We start from the raw sequence: 23,213 nt of genomic DNA, 5'->3' as shown, positions 1-23,213 counted from the left end.
AGAGGTGTGCTCTGGGAGGAGAGTAGAGAATTTTGCCATAACCAGTATGAAATATGAGGTCAAAAGAGACTTTAGAGATTTTTTTCAACGTGGGAGGAATGACCGTCTTGTATGATAATAGAAATAGGGAGAGGAAAGGGGACAATTAGTGAGGCCCTGGGGGAAGAAATAATTAAAGGAGATAAGACATTCCATGTGAGAGAAAAGATGGATGGAATTCAGTGCCCACGTGGAAGGGCTGGCTGCAGATGGGGTTGTGGATGGTTGACACGTGGAAATAAGCGGGAAAGCAGAGAATATGGTACATGGTAGGTAGGTATGTACGTGAAGTGGTAGGAGCTCTTGTCACAGCTTCTTTTTCCTCAGTGAAATGAGAAGCAAATTCATCAGCTGAATAAAGATGTAGAGGAGGAGAGATTGAGGAAAGCTATGAGGCTATAAACAGTTTTCTGGAAGGTAGGAATAAACTAGGGATGGCCCAGTGGAGATTAGGGATCATGAGATGATAAATTAAGTACTAATCATATAGTGTTTGGAACAGTGCCTGGCACATCATTGTAATTCAATCTTTGTCAGCCATTTGTTATTATTATTATCGTCAACATCATCTCATAATCTTTACTCTTAAGAAATTTTAAGCAATCGTAAAAGGAAGGAAGAGGGGTTTTATATTGAACATTTAATGTAGCCTCCTTACAAGAATTTTCCATTACCACTTCCCACCACAAGGCCTTGCTTTTAACTAGATCACACTTTGTCTACCATTTAGTTACTTACTCCAGGCTGCTGTGACAGTTATGCTGGCAACTCCAGGAGAATCATTCACTCCCAAATGTGATACAAGTTGAGCTGTCATAGAACCCTATGTCTCTGGTAGCAGTAATCCATCGCATGGTAGACATATGACCCAGTCAGATTCTTTCCCTATATTACTATATAGCTCCAGGAATTGGTGAAGGGCAGGGAAGCCTGGCATGCTGCAGTCTATGGCATCTCAAAGAGTCGGACACGACTGAGTGACTGAACTGACTGACTGACTGACTATATAGAGCTAAGAGAGAAAGAAAATCTTCTTTCTCTCAGGTTGCCTAAAGTGGGAGATGCTCTACACCATTGTCCAACTGATGCTTTCATCTGATTGCTGGTGTATCTTCATTCCTTCTTTAGCACACACTGAATGATGCCCACAGCACTTTGAATACTCATGCACTGCTTCTAGAGGACTCTCTTGTTTTCTCATTTTTGCTCCTATTGGTTGAGATGCATACTTACCGAGAGCTGGTTGCATTTGTTCCTAAACCCACTTATAAAACCTGTTCTTGAATATAACTACATAACATCATATATATGTATAAATCAATGATATATGAGTATGTAAAGAGAGTTGTGTCTGTGAAAACAAAGCCAAAGGCTTTGGAAAGACTTGATAAAAGCAAAGCACTACACAAAATAAAGTTTCTATCAATTTAAGCATGGGCAAGAAAACTTTAAATGATTGAAAGAATCATAAAAATTTAGATCTAAAAGTATCTTTAAGCTCTCCTGCCACAATAAACAAAGCAGAAATAGAAATGATAGATAATACACAATGGAATGGTTCATGTAAGAAAGGCCACTCAGAATAGTAACCAGAGAGAACTTGGCACTTCATCAAAAAGTTGGTGAGTAAATGTACATTAAAATATTTTAGGTTAAAATAGACTAAGGTAAATGCATATCATTCTTTAAACTTTATACTGTAATAATATTTCAAAATTTACCTAACAATTCCTAGACCTGATCTCATAGGATAAGAATAATTCCATAGAAGCTTTTGACAACTCTGTTTCAAATTTACTAGGAGGCAAAATAGAGACAGTGAAAGGTTTCATTAGATAAGTGGCATGCAAGAGCCACTTGATGTTGAATCGGGAAGTGGGACTTGGGTCAAATTCTGATCAGGAGTCTAGCTAAAAATTTGTGTTTGGGGGTGTTCCTTGATGTCCCCAAGTTAGATCAATGGGAATTTAGCTAAAGCAGGAGGATAAGTGTTTCCTGGCACATGTGTAGACATGGGGTGTGGTGATGAGACAGGTGATCAGTCTAGAGTCAGGATTCACAAGTTGTGCAAGCAAAGAGCAGGAGTAGAAGTGAGCACTGACCCTAGGGGAGAGGCCTAAGGTTGTCTGCACTACTTTATGCTGCTAACAGGACCTGGTAATCCTGGGCCTCAAACTGCTATCGAGAGGCAGAAAGGATGGAAAAGAGTCTCATTTGAGAAAGAGCTAATTTGAGAAAAAGCTACAGATGCTGAGATTAATTCACATTATGAAAGATTTTGACATTAATTTTTAGTGTGTAGGCTAGTCTTATTGAACAAAAGTTATCTGAAGTAGGAAGGCAAAATACTTTCTATTTTGAAAAGATTATTCCAGGCATTATTCATGACTGTGATTTTTTTTGTACTTAAAGTCACGTTCATATGTATACTCAGTGCCAGCAGACCTAGGAAAGAATTTTAATTCCTCTTCAAATGCCTTATCAAAAGAGCAAACCTCATGCACCCACCTTGCACTTAATCATTGTTTCCATAGATAAATCAAATACAGTCACAAGTTTTAAGTGTTCATCACTTTTACTGAAAAGTCAAAGACCCCTTTATGTATTTTGAAAATCACACTGCAAAGCTGGATTGATTACTGACACAACATAAGTCTAACTTGAATTTTTTGCTATGTTCCAGATTAACTCTCCAGAGTTTTATGAGGCTTTCTTAGAAAATTTGACTACTATTTAGGTATAGTTATACTTAGCAATCAAGTGTTACTTTTCTGAACATATCTTATTGTGCATCAGAATTGAACAGTAACTGTACAATCTGAATTTCTTTTATTTCAAACAATTCCAGCAATTACATATGCTTCTTTTGTTTGGACAGATACTAACTTGATGAGTCTCCTATGTTATCAGCACCTGGCTAAAATTTATTTTGAGGCTCTGTGAAATCAATTTCTCTATCTACAGAAGAAATTATTCATAATAAATATGTGGAAGAATCTGGAGATGTAACAGATTAAGTCCCCACAGGGTATCTGGATTCATTCTCAATGGAAATCTGATTCACATAGTTCTGAGGTCAAGGGACAAATTCTACTCTAGAAAGCTTCATAATGATCTTAAAACTGCAATGCATGCTTTTGGAGCAGTCAAGTTGTAACCTTTCATTCGTTCTCTGGTTTTCTTCCTTCAACATTCAGCATATCTGAAGGTTTTATTATATGCAGAAAATGTAAACATGGGATAGTACATGGTTATATGGAAACTTAGGACAAGTGCTCAATAACATTATAAAAACCAAGTAGCAACAAGGTAGTCCATTTCTAATTGTCATTGACGTTGGACAATGAGTTTTGTGAATTAAAAGGAGGAGGGAACCCTCATAAGTTAATGTGCAGGATGGACTTGAGCAAAGTTCTGAAAGACACAGTGGATTCAAGGAAATGAGATGCACAGGATGACTGAGGGAAGCGGGGGATTAGGCATGGACATGGAAATCATTGTGCTCATTTAACAGCATGGACTAGTCTAGGCTATCTACCTGGGGTAGCTACCCAAAATATTTTTGTTGAATTTAATTGATGGCACACTGGAGTAGAGTCTTGAATGCTGGCCTCCAGGTCATGGAAAGTCTTTGAAGTCTCTTGAACAGGGGCCTGGCAGGATGTAATTCAAAAGAAATTCCTGCTGTAGTTCAGGAATAACAAAATAAGGACTTGGATTTGGCCAATCAGTGCACTGGCCACAGTGATTAGTTCAGAAAATTGAAAATATGAATCAAATATATCCACTGAAAGTGAATCCCAACATTTTTCTGTGATGTCTTCTTCTATGATGTCTGGATAGTTCTAGATAATTAGACTAAGTTGAAGTTTTGGAGAGTTTTCTGGGCTTCCAGAAAAACTTTTAAAGGTCAGATTCAATAAATATGAACTATTTTTGCCTTTTTTCCTGAAAAGTGGAAGCATGGGCTAGAGCCATGAAAAAGGGACAAGAGGCATATTGAGATCTTGGCCTTGATGATTACAAGTCACCCAAAGAACATCACCCAAAGAACATCACTCAAAGAACATCACCCACTTCTTACTTGTTCCATGAGAAAAACAACTGCTTATCTTATTTTAGCCACTGTTATTTGTTTGTTTTTTTTTTTGTTTTGTTTTGGTTTTTTTTGCTATATACAGTCAGTTTCACCTCTGGTAACTTTTCCTCCTTAATTTTCCAATTTTAAGAGGACGAGATGGTTGGATGGCATCACCAACTCAATGCACAGGAGTCTGAGCAAACTCTGGGAGATGGTGAAGAACAGGGAAGCCTGGCATGCTGCAGTCCATGGGGTCATGAAGAGTTGGACACAACTGAGCAACTCAACAACAACAACAACAAATTTTCCCCCATGCCATTTTCCTTATCCTGACCATGCATTTTCTGCTCCAGGAAAAACAAAATACTTTCAGTTCTTTCAACAAGCCATGTCTTCTCACCTACAGGCCTTTCATATGCTTATTCTTTTATTTTTTTCTCTCTCCCTTAAACTCTTGTCCTGGTTAATTCTATTCAACCTTCACCCACCTCCACCCCCACCCTGCCTCCATAGTGGTGCTTTTTCCTTGAAGATGTCACTTTCCTGTCCCCTCCCACCACCATCACCACCACTACTCCCCCAATCCCTACCCAGATTCTAAGCTTTCCTAAGAAATCCAATGCATACATCACTCTCTCCATTAAGAAAAATAGAACATCAAAGCGGCTCTTTCAAGAATATCATACTTTTCAATGTGTTCAACATATGGGAAAGCACAGTGAGGGAGCACGTTTACACATCCAGGTTAGCTGGTTAGTTTTGGTCTTCCCAGAGAATCTCTCTGCCTGACAGCCTGTCTGAGATCTCATCAAGGGCTGGACTCCTTTACTCCCAAGGGATCTTTTACCCAGTGGAGCACAAAACAAAAAAATGGAGCAACTCAATTCTTATCCTCTACCACATGGATCTAATAGTTAATTCAAAACATAGGCAACCTTGGCTCATTCTTTGCCTTTGGAATTATTTTGATACCTGACTCAATTTATCATACTATGATGTAAAAGAGTCTGGCCTCAGTCTGTGAAGGTTCTATCCTTCACAGTAGTTTATTTTCCATTAAAACAAAAATAGTAATTGTGGGTAGATAATTTTCCCCACTTTGTATCCTTTCCTTTTTCCTTCCTTCTTTTCAAGGCGGTCCGGAAGTCAGCCCTGTTCTCATGGTCTCTGGGTAGGCTTGTAGAAGGAGAGAAAGTGAAGTCACTCAGTCGTGTCTGACTCTTTGTGACCCTATGGACTGTAGCCTACCAGGCTTCTCAGTCCATGGGATTTTCCAGGCAAGAGTACTGGAGTGGGTTGCCATTTCCTTCTCCAGAGCAGATAATAAAAAGACCAAGTAGCTGAACACGGGGATCCGTAAGTACCTTTGTCTGGCCAAGGTGCTAGGGGTAGGACAGGAGAAGGTGACCCTGCACCATGCTGTCCGGATGTCCCAAACCTCCCACAGCCTGGTTCCCCTGCAGGAGGGGAAGGGGTTCCCTTACTACCTGCATGGGTCCAGGGAAGCCCTGCTGGCTGTCAAGCCAGAGCAGCATTTCTGGGAGACAGACAGTGTGTTGTCTTCCAACACCTTGGGTGAGATTCTGCATGTGACCTCGACTAGATGCCAGCATTTCCTCTCACTAAGGAGCAGGGGCCCCTGGGATGGGGCCTGAGTGCGGGGCTGACATACAGGGTTATCTTGATGTTAATTATATCGCCAGATCAGAAGTAGCTTAGAGAAAGATCTGACTTTATCTTACAAAAACCCTTCTCTCCTCTTCCTCTCTTTCGCCAGACTCAGAGAGGACCTCTTAGCCAGCTTATGGAGAGGAAGAAGACAAAGTGAGAGAGAAGACAAAAGAGAATGAGCAATGGAGAGAGAGGTGAGCTCTGAGAGAGAACCACAAGCTGAGGCTGCTCTCTGCAGAAGTTCTGTGGGGAAATGGCTGCATGGTGAATCCTGGGAAGGGATCACAGGCTTCTGAGCAAGGGTTCCCATGCTCCCAATATGTAATAGAAACAGCAGCGAGCCTCCAGCCCTGCAGGTGAGATGCATATAAAAGCAATGGAAAGCACAGTGGCAACCAGAGCTGCTCCCCTGCTCTCCCATCTCTCCTTCCTGAGGTCTTAGAAATTCAAAGCATCCACCTATCCACATGGGATGGGGGAGAGGCCCAGGAAAGGCGAAAGCTATCAGGACTACTGCACACACATGTATTGGTTGCTTACAGAAAAGTGCTTGAGCTGAGGGGTGGGGGTGCAGGCTGGCTGAAATCTATGTGTTCTCTGAGCCCCAAGCTCTTTACCTGAATGAAGAGGCTTTTTGTGACTTGCTCAGTGAAGGTGTGCTTGTGATTCTACTACCTGGAAGGGGTGCATTTTGGAAATTGAGTGCTAGCAGAGCCACAAAAGTTGGCTTCCACTAACCCAGAGTCAGAAATTAATAGGTTTCTAGACAGTGGGATCCATATCTACTACATGTGTGCCAGGCCCACCTGACGGATGGCTGAGAAAATCAAATGAGGTAATATATGTGAAGAAAGTATTTGAAAACTGGTGACATGCACACATCCTTCAGGTATTATTATCAGCAGCTTCAAGACTTGGTGCCAGAACAGTTCTTTTTATGTATGATCCATATAAAACTTAAATTTCTCATCATTGCACTTGACTGGGAAGTGAGAGGGCTGAGCCTACAAAATTGTATGTTCATTTTATTCAAGCCACTGCATTTGGCTTGTGGAATGGTTATTCTAGGTCCTTATATCATTTGTTTGCTTAACAAAAACAATACACATTCTATGTACTATTAAATAAACATTGATGATTGTGACACTAAAATTAAAAATATAAAGTACCATAAACTCAATTAAATCATTCTCAAAGGACTCTAAAATGCAAGCTTTCATGGTGCCAAGATAATTTCCTCTGTTGGTACGCCAGACCAGGTTTAAAATGAAAATACTGAGTGCGCGTAAACTCAATGGTTCTGTCCTATATTGTCACAGTAAGTGTTGAACCCAGGGACTCTAATTTAGAAACTGAATCCAATAAGACTTCTATTTTGGCTTCATAAAGGCCTTCCTCTCTTTCCTATTCCTAATTTTATTTTTTAAGCTATAACTAAAATTACTTAGTAAAAAAATGTTTTGAGACATGTGAATTCATTTATAAAGTAGTTCTGCTGTAAAATATCTTTTTGGCATCAATTTCAATGAGCTCATTCTCCCCCTTATTCTTTTGTTTAAAGATGAGAGAAACTGGTAGGCGGAAAAACTTGGGGGGTGGGGGGAATGGTTGGCGCCCTCAGGACTGCCTGTGACAGGAAGTCCCAGCGGAACAACCCACAGTTACAGGAAGCAAGAAGCCTTTCTTCCCAGAGTCTTCTGCAGCTGTGTCCACCAAGAAGGCCACATTCCTGGACTGACCTCCACTTAATTACTCTGATCAACAAAGCCCCAGACTTTGTCCTCAAAAGTGGAGAGAGTATTTTCTGATATGAAAAGTAGTTTTGCCTCCTCACCTATCCTAGGCCAGCCGCTGCTGTGGGCTCCACCCTTGGAAGTTCCTTGGAGTCTCCTCTTCTTGAGCAAACCATCTTCTGGAACTGCTCCCAAGTACAAGGTACAAGAGCTTGGAGAAAACAGACAGCCTTGAAAGAAAGAGTATCAGAGTGACAGTCTGCTGAATTTCACATATCTTCTATTTTTCTCTTAGTAAAAGTGTAATATCGCAAGGGTTTCAACAGGTCTGATAAAAATTTGTATTAATAATAAAAAAATAGTAACTGGTTAGAGGAAACAGAATTTATTGGCCCAGAGTCTGGAATTATATATATGAGTCATTTTTATAGCATTTCTAATATTCTGGGCAAGGAAAAAAAAAATGTCTCAGCAAGATATGCTTGCTTTTGACCTTCAGAGAAGGAATGTGATTTCAAGCCTTTTTAATAGTTGCAATACCTTTAAGCATAAAGAAATATGCTAACTCAAATGAGCAGTGTTTTTTCAGTGGTAGGAATGGGATGCTCTTAAAACTCTTGCCTGTGTTTCCTACATTACAGAGTTCAACTACCGAATAAATTAGGGCCTTCAAGGAAGCCATAAAAACTCATCATTTAAAGGCACATTAATTCTTCTAGGTCACTGGGTGTCATTAAGTAAATTACTGGCCTAAAACATTTTAAGATGCCTTTGGGGCATCTGAAAGAATATGTGCTTTTCTCAAAGAAGGATTGGATCACTGATGGTTGGCCTGCCTGCCCTTCTTGCCAGGAAAATCAGGACCCATCTATCTTAGACTCATGTTTAATTCTAGGAGGTTGCTATGTATCAATGCCAGGAACCAGCTTCTGCTGAATTGCAACTCTGTGCTTTGTGTAAAGGCTTGATGCACTGATTCTTCACCTTGAAAGATTCCCAACATTAGGCTAAGTGTTTCTCAACTCTCTTCCATTGTTTTTCTCATAAGGATCCTTTGAAGACATTAATTGCTACCCCTCTTCCTAGGAAATTAAACACTAAGTAACTAAGGAATAAGATTTTGTCAGGTAGGTTTGAGCCATTGTAAAATTGAGTTTACTGTCCTGTAGAGAATATATGCATTAGCTAGGGCTTCTTAGCTTTGACGCTGCTGACATCTGGGGCCAGACCAATCCTTGTTGTGGGGGCTCACCACACATAGTAAGATGTTTATAGTAGGATGTTTAGAGCATTTGTAACTTGACCCAATAGATGCCAGTGGTACCCCACTCCCTTGCCCCAGTGACACCACCAAAAATATCTCCAGACCTTGCCCAATGTCCCCTGAGGGAGAAAACTGCCCTCATGTGAGAACCACTGCTCTCAGCATATAAACAAGAAGGAGGCATGTCAAGCAAAAGTCAGAACAACATTTTTGACAAAACACAGGAAAGACAGCTTTTGAGAACTCAGGGAGAGTCTAGGAACTAGAAGGTCTAATGCAGAAGATGGTAGTGAGAAAAATGAAGAGCAAAAGGCAGTGCTATGTTGGGGTGCAGGAAAGGAAATGATTGGGAAATCAGATTGATTTATTATTTGTTCTGGGGTGGGGAGCTCACTGATCTCACTCTCCTCACCCCACTCTGCCCTTGGGCTCCCAGCACACTGAAAGCCTGATGAGAGTTTGTATGTTTATCTTTTATTTATAATTTGTGGATCAGTTTGGGGACTTTTTTTAAAAAATAAATAAATTTATTTATTTTAATTGGAGGTTAATTACTTTACAATATTGTATTGGTTTTGCCATACATCAACATGAATCTGCCACAGGTATACACGTGTTCCCCATCCTGAACCCCCCTCCCTCCTCCCTCCACATACCATCCCTCTGGGTCATCTCAGTGCACCAGCCCCAAGCATCCAGTATCATGCATCGAACCTGGACTGGCTATTCATTTCATATATGATATTATACATGTTTCAATGTCATTCTCCCAAATCATCCCACCCTCGCCCTCTCCCACAGAGTCCAAAAGACTATTCTATACATCTGTGTCTATACATTAGTATACTGTATTGGTGTTTTTCTTTCTGACTTATTTCACTCTGTATAATAGACTCCAGTTTCATCCATCTCATTAGAACTGATTCAAATGTATTCATTTTAATGGCTAATACTCCATTGTGTATATGTACCACAGCTTTCTTATCCATTCATCTGCTGATGGACATCTAGGTTGCTTCCATGTCCTGGCTATTACAAACAGTGCTCCAATGAACATTGGGGTACACATGTCTCTTTCCATTCTGGTTTCCTTAGTGTGTGTGCCCAGCAGTGGGATTGCTGGGTCATAAGGCAGTTCTATTTCCAGTTTTTCAAGGAATCTCCACACTATTCTCCATAGTGACTGTACTAGTTTGCATTCCCACCAACAGTGTAGGAGGGTTCCCTTTTCTCCACAACTTCTCCAGCATTTGTTGCTTGTAGACTTTCGGATCACAGCCATTCTGACTGGCTTGAATGGTACCTCATTGTGGTTTTGATTTGCATTTCTCTGATAATGAGTGATGTTGAGCATCTTTTCATGTGTTTGTTAGCCATCTGTATGTCTTCTTTGGAGAAATGTCTATTTAGTTCTTTGGCCCATTTTTTGATTGGGTCGTTTATCTTTCTAGAATTGAGCTGCAGGAGTTGCTTGTATATTTTTGAGATTAGTTGTTTGTCAGTTGTTTCATTTGCTATTTTTTTCTCCCATTGTGAAGGCTGTCTTTTCACCTTGCTTATAGTTTCCTTTGTTGTGCAGAAGCTTTTAAGTTTAATTAGGTCCCATCTGTTTATTTTTGCTTTTATTTCTAATATTCTGGGAGGTGGGTCATAGAGGATCCTGCTGTGATGTATGTCGGAGAGTGTTTTGTCTATGTTCTCCTCTAGGAGTTTTATAGTTTCTGGTCTTACATTTAGATCTTTAATCCATTTTGAGTTTATTTTTGTGTATGGTGTTAGAAAGTGTTCTAGTTTCATTCTTTTACAAGTGGTTGTCTAGTTTTCCCAGCACCACTTGTTAGAGAGATTGTCTTTAATCCATTGTATATTCTTGCCTCCTTTGTCAAAGATAAGGTGTCCATGGGCATGTGGATTTATCTCTGGGCTTTCTATTTTGTTCCATTGATCTATATTTCTGTCTTTGTGCCGGTACCATACTGTCTTCAAGTATGGTACCTGAACCTACCTGAAGTCAGGCAGGTTGATTCCTCCAGTTCCATTCTTCTTTCTCAAGATTGCTTTGGCTATTTGAGGTTTTTTGTATTTCCATACAAATTGTGAAATTATTTGTTCTAGCTCTTTGAAAAATACCATTGGTAGCTTGATAGGGATTGCATTGAATCTATAGATTGCTTTGGGTAGTATACTCATTTTCACTATATTGATTCTTCTGATCCACGAACATGGTATATTTCTCCATCTATTAGTGTCCTCTTTGATTTCTTTCATCAGTGTTTTATAGTTTTCTATATATAGGTCTTTAGTTTATTTAGGTAGATATATTCCTAAGTATTTTATTCTTTTCATTGCAATGGTGAATGGAATTGTTTCCTTAATTTCTCTATTTTCTCATTATTAGTGTATAGGAATGCAAGAGATTTCTGTTGATTTTATATCCTGCAACTTGACTATACTCTTTGATTAGCTCTAGTAATTTTCTGGTGGAGTCTTTAGGGTTTTCTATGTAGAGGATCATGTCATCTGCAAACAGTGAGAGTTTTACTTCTTCTTTTCCAATTTGGATTCCTTTTATTTCTTTTTCTGCTCTGATTGCTGTGGCCAAAACTTCCAGAACTATGTTGAATAGTAATGGTGAAAGTGGGCACCCTTGTCTTGTTCCTGATTTTAGGGGAAATACTTTCAATTTTTCACCATTGAGGATAATTTTTGCTGTGGGTTTGTCATATATAGCTTTTATTATGTTGAGGTATGTTCCTTCTATTCCTGCTTTCTGGAGAGTTTTTATCATAAATGGGTGTTGAATTTTGTCAAAGGCTTTCTCTGCATCTATTGAGATAATCATATGGCTTTTATTTTTCAATTTGTTAATGTGGTGTATTACATTGCTGATTTATAGATATTGAAGAATCCTTGCATCCCTGGGATAAAGCCCACTACATAATGATTAAAGGATCAATCCAAGAAGAAGATATAACAATTATGCACCCAACATAGGAGCACCACAATATGTAAGACAAATGCTAACAAGTATGAAAGGGGAAATTAACAATAACAAAACAATAGTGGGAGACTTTAATACCCCACTCACACCTATGGATAGATCAACTAAACAGAAAATTAACAAGGAAACACAAACTTTAAATGATACAATAGACCAGTTAGACTGAATTGATATGTATAGGACATTTCACCCCAAAACAATGAATTTCACCTTTTTCTCAAGTGCACACAGAACCTTCTCCAGGATAGATCACATCCTGGACCATAAATCTAGCCTTGGTAAATTCAAAAAATTGAAATCACTCCAAGCATCTTTTCTGACCACAATGCAGTAAGATAGATCTCAATTACAGGAGAAAAACTATTAAAAATGCCAACATATGGAGGCTGAACAACACACTGCTGAATAACCAACAAATCACAGAAGAAATCAAAAAAGAAATCAAAATATGCATAGAAACGAATGAAAATGAAAACACAGCAACCCAAAACTTGTGGGACACTGTAAAAGCAGTGCTAAGGGTAAAGTTCATAGCAATACAGGCATACCTCAAGAAACAAGAAAAAAGTCAAATAAATAACCCAACTGGATACCTAAAGCAACTAGAAAAGGAAGAAATGGAGAACCCCAGAGTTAGTAGAAGGGAAGAAATCTTAAAAATTAGGGCAGAAATAAATGCAAAAGAAACAAAAGAGACCATAGCAAAAATCAACAAAGCCAAAAGCTGGTTCTTTGAAAGGATAAATAAAATTGACAAACCATTAGCCAGACTCATCAAGAAACAAAGGGAGATAAATCAAATCAATAAAATTAGAAATGAAAATGAAGAGATCACAACAGACAACACAGAAATACAAAGGATCATAAGAGACTACTTACTATCAGCAATTATATGCCAATAAAATGGACAAAGTGGAAGAAATGGACAAATTCTTAGAAAAGTACAACTCTCCAAATCTGAACCAGGAAAAAATAGAAAATCTTAACAGACCCATCACAAGCACGGAAATTGAAACTGTAATCAGAAATCTCCCAGCAAACAAAAGCCCAGGTCCAGACGGCTTCACAGCTGAATTCTACCAAAAATTTAGAGAAGAGCTAACACCTATCTTACTCAAACTCTTCCAGAAAATTGTGGAGGAAGGTAAACTTCCCAACTCATTCTCTGAGGCCACCATCGCCCTAATACCAAAACCTGACAAAGATGCCACAAAAAAAGAAAGTTCAGTTCAGTTCAGTTCAGTCGCTCAGTCGTGTCCAACTCTTTGCAACCCCATAAATCGCAGCACGCCAGGCCTCCCTGTCCATCACCAACACCTGGAGTTCACTCAGACTCACATCCTTCGAGTCCATGATGCCATCCAGCCATCTCATCCTCCGTCATCCCCTTCTCTTCCTGCCCCCAGTCTCTCCCAGCATCAGAGTCTTTTCCAATGAGTCAGCTCTTCTCATGAGGTGGCCAAAGTACTGGAGTTTCAGCTTTAGCATCATTCCTTCCAAAGAAATCCCAGGGTTGATCTCTTTCAGAATGGACTGGTTGGATCTCCTTGCAGTCCAAGGGACTCTCAAGAGTCTTCTCACTATGGGCCAATATTACTGATGAACATAGATGCAAAAATCCTCAACAAAATTCTAGCAATCAGAATCCAAAAACACATTAAAAAGATCATACACCATGACCAAGTGGGGACATTTTAAATCTGCTTCTTCTGCTTCTTCTTGTGACAGAGTCCAAGGGAAGTATTGGCATGGCCTATCATGGATTAGGTTGAGATGGTAGGCAACCAGGCCTCAGTTTATAGCCAGAGTTACCAAGGTGAACAAGAATATTCACTTCCTTCCAAACTCCTTTTCATAATCAGTACCATTCATCCTCTACTAACTGATTTTCAATGAGTTAAGAGATGATCTTGACCAGTTACTTGCCTATGGCCCCAGTCTTGCTTCAATCAGTACAGTTGTGCTTCAGTCTTTTCGGGGTGTATTTATAAGATTTTATTTGAACGAAGATTTCCTTTACTTGAAATAAAAGCATTGATCATTTAGAGGTGGAGAGTTACCCCTTAGAACTTCAATTTACATAGAGTACTGAGAAAAGAGCTAACGGCATAAGAACAAATACAAATAAAATACTGTAACTCTGTCTTACTACATCTGATTCCAAGGAATTCTGAGGATCTGAAGGATACCTCTTGAAAACCAGCAATCAAGACAGCAATCAAGGAACTGCTATCAGGATGAGGTGGTGCTAGTGTTAAAGAACACATCTGCCAATGCTGGAGACATAAGAGACATGGGTTCGATCCCTCGGTGGGGAAGATCTCCAGGAGGGAGGGCCTGCAACCCATTCCAGTATTCTTGCTGGAGAATCCCATGGACAAAGGAGCCTGGTGGGCTACAGTCTATAGGGTCGCGAAGAGTTGAACATGACTGAAACAATTTAGCATGCACGCATAGGGACGACAGATCTGACCAAGAATGGGCAACAGTGGCTTAATGTGACCTGGAATAACTCTATTTAGATTGGTTTGATTAGATTTCATCTCTGCCTGTGAGAGTTGGAGGAGGCTTAGAAAACTACAGCAGAATTGTGCAAGAAATCATATAACTGAAACTAATATGATGTTGTAAATCAACTATACTTCAAAAATAAAGCAACTACTGATTACAAAAAATTAATGTGTAATAAACAAGAACCAGAAGAAAAGGATTAAAGAATGTTCATTTTCTTAAAAGGGAAAGGCCAAGAGATGACTTAGTGCAGGAAAGGGAGAAGATAGTTAATAGTTTAAGTGCTTTCAGGATATCATGATTCTTGGCAATCATTTAATCTTTACAGTTAGCTAGAATGGCAGGCTACCATTTGCCCTGTAGCATTCATTCTTCCCTTTTGCCACGGTTAATAGCATTTTCAAGTGGCCTGATAGCCTCCAAAATAAACACTACATTATATGTGTATTTATCTACATTCTGATTATTGGGATAAATGTGTTGTGGTAGACTTTGAGACTCTGCTTCTTCTCTTCTTGCAGTTAGCTGGAGAGTAGATACAGAAGCTGGAGCAGGAGCAGCCACCCTGGAACTTCAGGCTGCTATGGACGGAGTCACATGATGAAATGAGTCCTTAATGGCATGGAGTGCTATACCTGCTCTGGACCAACCTCCAGACTATATATGAGAGAGAAATGAACTTTTACCTTGTTCGATTCTTCATTATTTTGGATTTTTCTGTCACTCAAACTCACCTAATCTCAACTAATAAATCTAGGCAAAGGTCATTATCCCACTTCCAGGTAAGAAAACTGAGGCTCAGAGGTGCTAAGTAGCCCAGAGTGCTTTTGTCCAACACCAAAGCCTTTGAGTTTTGTATTACACTGAGTCTAAACTACCATACAAATTAAAAGTTTAGACAGGTCTTTAGGTAAAATGCTATGCATTACTGCTGTTCTTCATATCCAGAACTGAAAGAACATAGGTTTATCTTACAGTAAGAGGTTGGTAGACCTACCATATCACCTGATCCCTAGTTAGGAGAAATCAAACTTCATCAGTAAATCTGTTTAAGTAAAGACCTACCTGCAAAGGAGGATGATCCAAACTTATTCGGTCTCCTTTTAACAATGTCCAATGAGCAGTTCTTAACTACTAGGTACTGTTCTGACATTGTGGAGGCAGCAATGAACAGAAGAGACAAAAACTCTTGCCTTTGAGGAGCTCATTTTTTCCAGTAGAAGTAGAAAATAAACAAAAGGGTCAAATGAAAATATTTTAGATGGTGATAAGTATTATGAAGAAAATATACTAAGGAAAACAGATAAGAAATGGAAAGAGGGGAAGAGAAGGGACTGCATGCTTACGTCAGTGGTCAGGGCCTCACTGAGAAGGTGATGTTTGAACCAGACCTGAAAGAAGAAATGAAGGAATATGCAAGGTGGATACCTGAAGGAACAGCCTTTGAGGCAGAGGGTATAGCCAGGACTAATGCCCTGAGATAGGAGTGTATTTACTGTGTACTAGCACATGAAACAACAGACTGGTTCCAAATAGGAAAAGGAGTACATCAATATACATACTCCTTTATTGTACGCACTTCCATATTGTACATATACAATATACACTGTATATTGTCACCTGCTTATTTAACTTCTATGCAGAGTACATCATGAGAAACGCTGGGCTGGAAGAAGCCCAAGCTGGAATCAAGATTGCTGGGAGAAATATCAATAACCTCAGATATGCAGATGACACCACCCTTATGGCAGAAAGTGAAGAGGAACTAAAAAGCCTCTTGATGAAAGTGAAAGAGAGAGTGAAAAAGTTGGCTTAAAGCTCAACATTCAGAAAACGAAGATTATGGCATCTGGTCCCATCACTTCATGGGAAATGGATGGGAAAACAGTGGAAACAGTGTCAGACTTTATTTTGGGGGGCTCCAAAATCACTACAGATGGTGACTGCAGCCATGAATTAAAAGACGCTTACTCCTTGGAAGAAAAGTTATGACCAACCTAGATAGCATATTCAAAAGCAGAGACATTACTTTGCCAACAAGGGTCCACCTAGTCAAGGCTATGGTTTTTCCAGTGGTCATGTATGGATGTGAGAGTTGGACTATAAAGAAAGCTGAGCCCTGAAGAATTGATGCTTTTGAACTGTGGTGTTGGAGAAGACTCTTGAGAGTCCCTTGGACTGCAAGGAGATCCAATCTGTCCATTCTAAAGGAGATCAGCCCTGGGTATTCTTTGGAAGGACTGATGTTGAAGCTGAAACTCCAGTACTTTGGCCACCTCATGCGAAGAGTTGACTCATTGGAAAAGACTCTGATGCTGGGAGGGGTTGGGGACAGGAGGAGGGGACGACAGAGGATAAGATGGCTGGATGGCATCACTGACTCGATGGACGTGAGTCTAAGTGAACTCTGGGAGTCGGTGATGGACAGGTAGGCCTGGCATGTTGCGATTCATGGGGTTGCAAATAGTTGGACACGACTGAGCAACTGAACTGAACTGAGCACAGCAAGGAGGCAAGTGTTCCTGGAGCAGAACATGAGATAGAGAGACAATGAGAGGCCAGATGGTAGAGGGCTTTGTAGGTCATTGCAGAGAATTTTGCTTTTACTTGAATGAGGTGAGAAATAAATAGAGGGTTCTGACCATGAAAGTGAAATGAGATGACTTCAATGTTAAAAGGATACTTTAGACTTCTCAAAAGAAAACAGGCTGAAAGGGTAATAGCTGGGGCAAGGAGGCCCATGAGATGGCCATTGCTATACTCTAGGTAAGAAATGATGGCAGGTTCTGGTTCTGAGAATGGCAGAGGAACATGTATCGATTAAACCTTTCACAGATAATAGTTATAAACTCTGAACAAAAGATTTTCAAAGAATTTTAGGGCACTGTCAATTGATCAGAAGCAGGGGGAAATTGGAGAGAATACAACCCTTTTAAGAAAGGAATCACACTAAGTAGATTGTGGGTTTTCACTGGACAGCAAGCTCCAGTCCATGTAACACAGGGCAGCTAGAATTCACTCAGAAAGCAGTCTTACTGGTTTGAAGAATCAGACAGAATATAGAGGCTATGAGAGCAGCTGGAAATTGAGCAAAGAAATCTCAGGAAAAAAAAAGATGCCACGGCACGGGGATCCCAAAATTCTGCATATAAATTCCATTCAACTTCTTGGTGGAATCCTGGACTACAAACATATGGGGTAAAAAAGTTCAGAGGAAAACAATAGGAAGAAGACTATAAGAACTGATCAGAAATTTTAACTATTGCTCACAGAAGGGGAGGCAGAGTTTGGAGTTTAAGTTTAGCCAAGTAAATTATCATAAAATAACTGGATAACAAAATCCAAGATTCTCCAAGATATATAATCCACAATGTTCAGCTTGAAATCCTAATTACTAGACATGTAAAGGAAGAGAAAAATGTGACACAAGGTCAAGAATAAAAACAATCAATAGATGCCCAAGATGATCCGATAGTGGAATTAATGAACAAGACCTCTAAAGCAGCTATTATAAGTGTATTCAGTGATTTAAAGCAAAAGTAGCCATTACTCTTGGTGAATCTCAACAGTAAAAATGAGAACTATGAAAAAGATTATAAAGTTCTACACTGAAAAGCATAATATCACAAATGAAATCTGTGACTATCACAGATGGTCACTAGATAGGCTTACCTATAGACTGGAATAGCAGAAAAAAAGAGTCTGTGACCTTCAAGATCCTATTTCAAAATCCTAAAAGATGATGCTGTGAAAGTGCTGCACTCAATATGTCAGCAAAGTTGGAAAACTCAGCAGTGCCCACAGGACTGGAAAAGGTCAGTTTTCATTCTAATTCCAAAGAAAGGCAATGCCAGAGAATGCTCAAACTACTACACAATTGCATTCATCTCACACGCTAGTAAAGTCATGCTCAAAATTCTCCAAGCCAAGCTTCAGCAATACGTGAACCGTGAACTTCCAGATGTTCAAGCTGGTTTTAGAAAAGGCACAGGAACCAGAGATTAAATTGCCAATATCCACTGGATTATTGAAAAAGCAAGAGATTTCCAGAAAAACATCTATTTCTTCTTTATTGAATATGCCAAAGCCTTTGACTGTGTGGATCACCACAAACTGTGGAAAATTCTTCAAGGGATGGGAATACTAGACCACCTGACCTGCCTCTTAAGAAATCTGTATGCAGGTCAGGAAGTAACAATTAGAACTGGACATGGAACCACAGACTGGTTCTAAACAGGGAAAGGAGTATGTCGAAGCTGTATAGTGTCACCCTCCTTAATTAAGTTATAGGCAGAGTATATCATGAGAAACACTGGATTAGATGAAGCACAAGCTGGAATCAAGACTGCCAGGAGAAATATCAATAACCTCAGATATGCAGATAACACCACCCTTATGGCAGTAAGCAAAGAAAGTGAAGAAAGGAAGAACTAAAGAGCCTCTTGATGAAAGTGAAAGAGGAGAGTGAAAAAGTTGGCTTAAAACTCAACATTCAGAAAACTAAGATCATACCATCTGGTCCCATCACTTCATGGCAAATAGATGATGAAACACTGACAGATTTTATTTTGGGGGGCTCCAAAATCACTGCAGATGGTGACTGCAGCCTTGAAATTAAAAGTCGCTTACTCCTTGGAGGGAAAGTTAATGACCAACTGAGACAGCATATTAAAAAGTAGAGACATTACTTTGCCAACAAAGTTCTGTCTAGTCAAGGCTATGGTTTTTCCAGTGGTCATGTATGGACATGAGAGCTGGACTTTAAAGAAAGCTGAGCACTGAAGAATTGATGCTTTTGAACTGTGGTGTTGGAGAAGACTCTTGAGAGTCCCTTGGACTACAAGCAGATCCAACCAGTCCATCCTAAAGGAAATCAGTCCTGAATATTCATTGGAAGGACTGATACTGAAGCTGAAACTCCAGTACTTTGGCCACCTGATGCAAAGAAATGACTCACTTGAAAAGACCCTGATGCTGGGAAAAACTGAAGGAGGGAGGAAAAGGGGACAATAGAGGATGAGATGGCTGGATGGCATCACTGACTCGATGGACGTGAGTCTGAGTGAACTCCGGGAGTTGGTGATGGACAGGGAGGCCTGGCGTGCTGCAATTCATGGGGTCACAAAGAGTTGGACACGACTTTGTGACTGAACTGAACTGAACTGAATTAACACAGAAAAACCAGGTAGAAACCACCTTAATCAAATGATTACATTTCAGAATAAATTACATGTATATAGTGTGTGTGTCTGTGTTATGTTTATGTGTTTGGGAGAGGCAAGAAAAGGGAAATGAGTGAAATATAAAGGAATTGAAGAAAAATGTGTAACATTGGTAAATCTGGATAATCAGTGTGCAGTAGCTCTTTATAACCATTTTGGCAATTTTTACATGTTTGAATTCATATTGAAATAAAGAAAATGGCAGCTTGATCCACAGTGGTAGTGGTGCATGTCATAAGAAACAAATTTCTGAATATATTTTGAAAGTAGAGTTGGAAGGATTTGATAATGGATTGGCCGTGGGATGCAAAAGACGGGTACCAAGGATGACCCCAAGATCTGGGACTATGGCAAGTAGAAGAGAGAAGTAGACATTTATTGAGACAGGAAAACTGTGGGTAGAAAAATTCTGTGGATGTGGAAATCAGGAATTTGTTCTGGGACATAAGTTTGAGATGCCTATTTATCAAGTAAAGCTTTTCCGTAGGCTATTGGAATATATACCTGGAGTTCAGGGAGAGGTATAGGCTACAGATATACATTTTGGAGTCATCAGTTTATTTAAAGGCATGAGAGGATGTAGGAAATTAACAGAGAAAGCAGAAGTCTAGGATATTCCTGATGAAGGTCTTCCTGCTTTAAATCTATAAACAGCATATAAGTTCACAGTCTAGATTTAGCTGTTTGAATACTCATAGTGCAATTTAATGTTACTGTAATTTATTCACTTACATTTTACAAACCAAACATTTATCATCTTCAGTATGCAAGAAAATGTCTTGAAGTGCCTGTAAATGCAAGCATCAACATGTCTAAAAGATTCTACCTAAATAATAGGACTTAGTAGGTAGCATAAATAAACAATTCAGAGTCATATATCTTGTCATGCTGCCTAACTGATTCATAGAAATTTATTGCCCTGATAAAGTACAAAGATGTTTTAGGTAACATCAAGCTATGCTTTTGCTAGAGAAAACATATAACTCTATTTTCTCATCACTTCTGGGTGAATAGGGACAAAGCTTATTACTGTTCTGTTTACTGATTTAAAAAAAAATAAACCTACTGTTCATGAAAGGTTACAATAAATTGGAGGACACTTAACCCAAAGTCCCCTAGAAGTAAGTTTGCTATGTCTAATCAACCCGTGACCTCTGTGAGACACAGCCTTCCCAAACTAACAGCAATGGAAAAATTCACTTAATTTTGGGGTGGTTTTATATTTTTTCTTTTTCTTCATCTCCTCTTTAATTTTACTATAAAATAAAACACTAATGTAGAAAACCACACAATTTAAATGTATGGCTTACTGAATTATTATAAAACAAAGGTCTCCAAGGTTCTGAAAAGAACTTTACCAGTCACCCCAGGAAGCCCTTTAGTGTGTCCCAACCCAATCACAAACACTCTCCTCCCCATAAGTAACCACTATCCTGATTTATTCTTCTGGTCTCTATATTTCCTGAAAATTAAATGATAAATCCAGAGACAAGGTCAGATTCTGGTTCCATCCCCTTGGCAAATATATATAGGTGGTATTTTTGAAGACTATGGAGGCACATAGCATATGATTGTCATTCTTTTCCTCATTTTAGAAACTGTTAACATTTAATACCTATAGCAAATTGTGACATTCTAGTTCTATAAATATTTGATTTATTCATTAGAATACTTCCATAAAGAGACACTTCCCCACACCCACTATTTGGTTGTACTGTGATATAATTCATACAGGAAAAGAGGGATAAATATTTAGTTCTTCAGCTATACTTGCCAGTTTTCAAGATAATGATTTGACTTTCTATCATCCTCCAAAAGGAGTAATTACTTTTCATATTTTTGTGAAACCATGGATATAAATGTATTTAATATACTTCAATCCGTATAGTTATCATTATGCACTCAAAAGTTTCTACCTCTTCAGGTTGACTCCAACTCTTTTAGACACGTCCCAAGTAGTGTCTGATAGCTTCCTTGCCATCTGGTGTGACAAGGGGTTCCAAGAGTCATCTTATTCATTTTCTGCCTTATATCCAGAACCAGTCATTTCTCCAAGGAGACAGAGTCTCTTGTAGTGAAACATGGTACTGCAAGACCACAATCTGGGTGTTAGATTGTGGAGGGTGTTAGATTGTAGGTCATTGCAAAGAATTTTGCGTGGACATATCCAAGGATAAAATAAGATCAAGTACCTCATGTGTTTATAATGAAAGTTCCAATTCAGTTATGAAAACACCAAGCTTTTACTTAACCTCTTCTCTATTACTTTAGTATCTTTTTTCTTCCATATCAAAAATCCTGATTCTCAAGGAACCAGAGATAAAGGAGATGATAGAATTGTTCTCAGGGACGAAAAAGATGACCTAAATATCTTAATGATTAGTTATTTGTCTTATACACCTCATCGTCTCAGGATAGATGAAGATAAGATGAACAGCAATATGATAACTGAAAATACTCTCATCTCCACTTTTAAACAGCTGTACAATATCTATACTATCAGAGGATATAGCTCTAAGCATTCTCTGTTAGTATTTAGCCGTCTTAGTCCTAGGGGACTGTTGAACATAATGGGGCTTCTCTGGTGGCTCAGATGATAAAGAATCTGCATGCAATGTGGGAGACCTTGGTTCAATCCCTGGGTCAGAAAGATCCCCTGGAGAAGGGAAAGGCTCCCCATGCCACTATTCTTGCCTGGAGAATTCTATGGACAGAGGAACCTGGCAGGCTACAGTCCATAGGGTCGCGAAGAGCTGGACATGACTGAGCGACTACACTTTCATGTCTCTACTTAATGTTCACCAACAATCCTTATGTCAGTCAATATCTGTCTAGTTATTTTGTTGTCTGAAGCACATTTTCTGGAAGATTTCACAGGAGGAATCATGGAAACAATATTCCCTGAGATCTGTGCCCATTATACTTGAAAGTTATGCTGAATTTTAAGAAATCTTTGATTCACACTTGTTTCCTTGAAGATCTTAAATTTGTTGCTTCATAGTTTTCTCACATAGAGCATTAGTGTCGAGATGTATAATAATCTAATTTTTTTCCTTATAAATTATATACTTTTTCTTTTCTGGATACTCAGAGGATATTTTCATTTTCTTTAGAGCGAGTGACATGTCTTGGTGTTGACTATCACAGGTCAGTATTCTAAGTGTAGATGATATGTGCTTTAAATATTTAGTTTCAAGTCTTTAATTTCAGAAAGATTCTCATATTATCCATACATTCTATTTTCTTTGCCTATCTTTTGTATTTATTGTGTTCTTTCAAATAATTTTCTGTTTATCTTCATTTCTTTATTCTCTTTTATTTTTAAGTATTTTTTTAATGTTCACTTTGAGATAATTTTAGACTGTCAATAAAAATATATAATAAATGTACAAAAAATTCCTGTCTACCGTTTGCCTTGATTTCCCTAAATGTTAACATATTTACATATCCAAAGCACAATGATCAAAATCAGGAAACTAACACCAGTATAACTCTATTGTCTAATCTATAGGCCTTAAACTTTTTCAGTTGTTTCACCAGTGTCCTTTTTCTCATTCACTATTCAGTCTAGCATCACAGACGTCTGTCTCTTTAGTCTCCTTTAACTTTGAACAGTTCCTCCATTCTCTCCTTATCTTTTGTATTTTTGAACAGTATTGGTGAGTTATTCGTAGACTGTCCCCTAGTGTGG

The 23,213-nt window shown here is 39.0% G+C and overlaps 1 long non-coding RNA gene across 1 annotated transcript; it reads left to right on the top strand.

Moving 5' to 3' along the window:
• Nucleotides 1–7,575: 7,575 nt before the first annotated feature.
• On the top strand, nt 7,576–22,918 carry LOC132659225 (uncharacterized). The gene is made up of 3 exons (XR_009599376.1): nt 7,576–7,726; nt 11,685–11,796; nt 14,822–22,918. It is a non-coding gene; the product is annotated as an uncharacterized LOC132659225 (long non-coding RNA).
• Nucleotides 22,919–23,213: the final 295 nt, after the last annotated feature.

The sequence above is a fragment of the Ovis aries genome, chromosome 2, assembly GCF_016772045.2.
Source record: "Ovis aries strain OAR_USU_Benz2616 breed Rambouillet chromosome 2, ARS-UI_Ramb_v3.0, whole genome shotgun sequence".
Taxonomy (NCBI): domain Eukaryota; kingdom Metazoa; phylum Chordata; class Mammalia; order Artiodactyla; family Bovidae; genus Ovis; species Ovis aries.
Note: the sequence above shows the minus strand (reverse complement) of the source record. Positions and strands in the feature narration are given on the sequence as shown.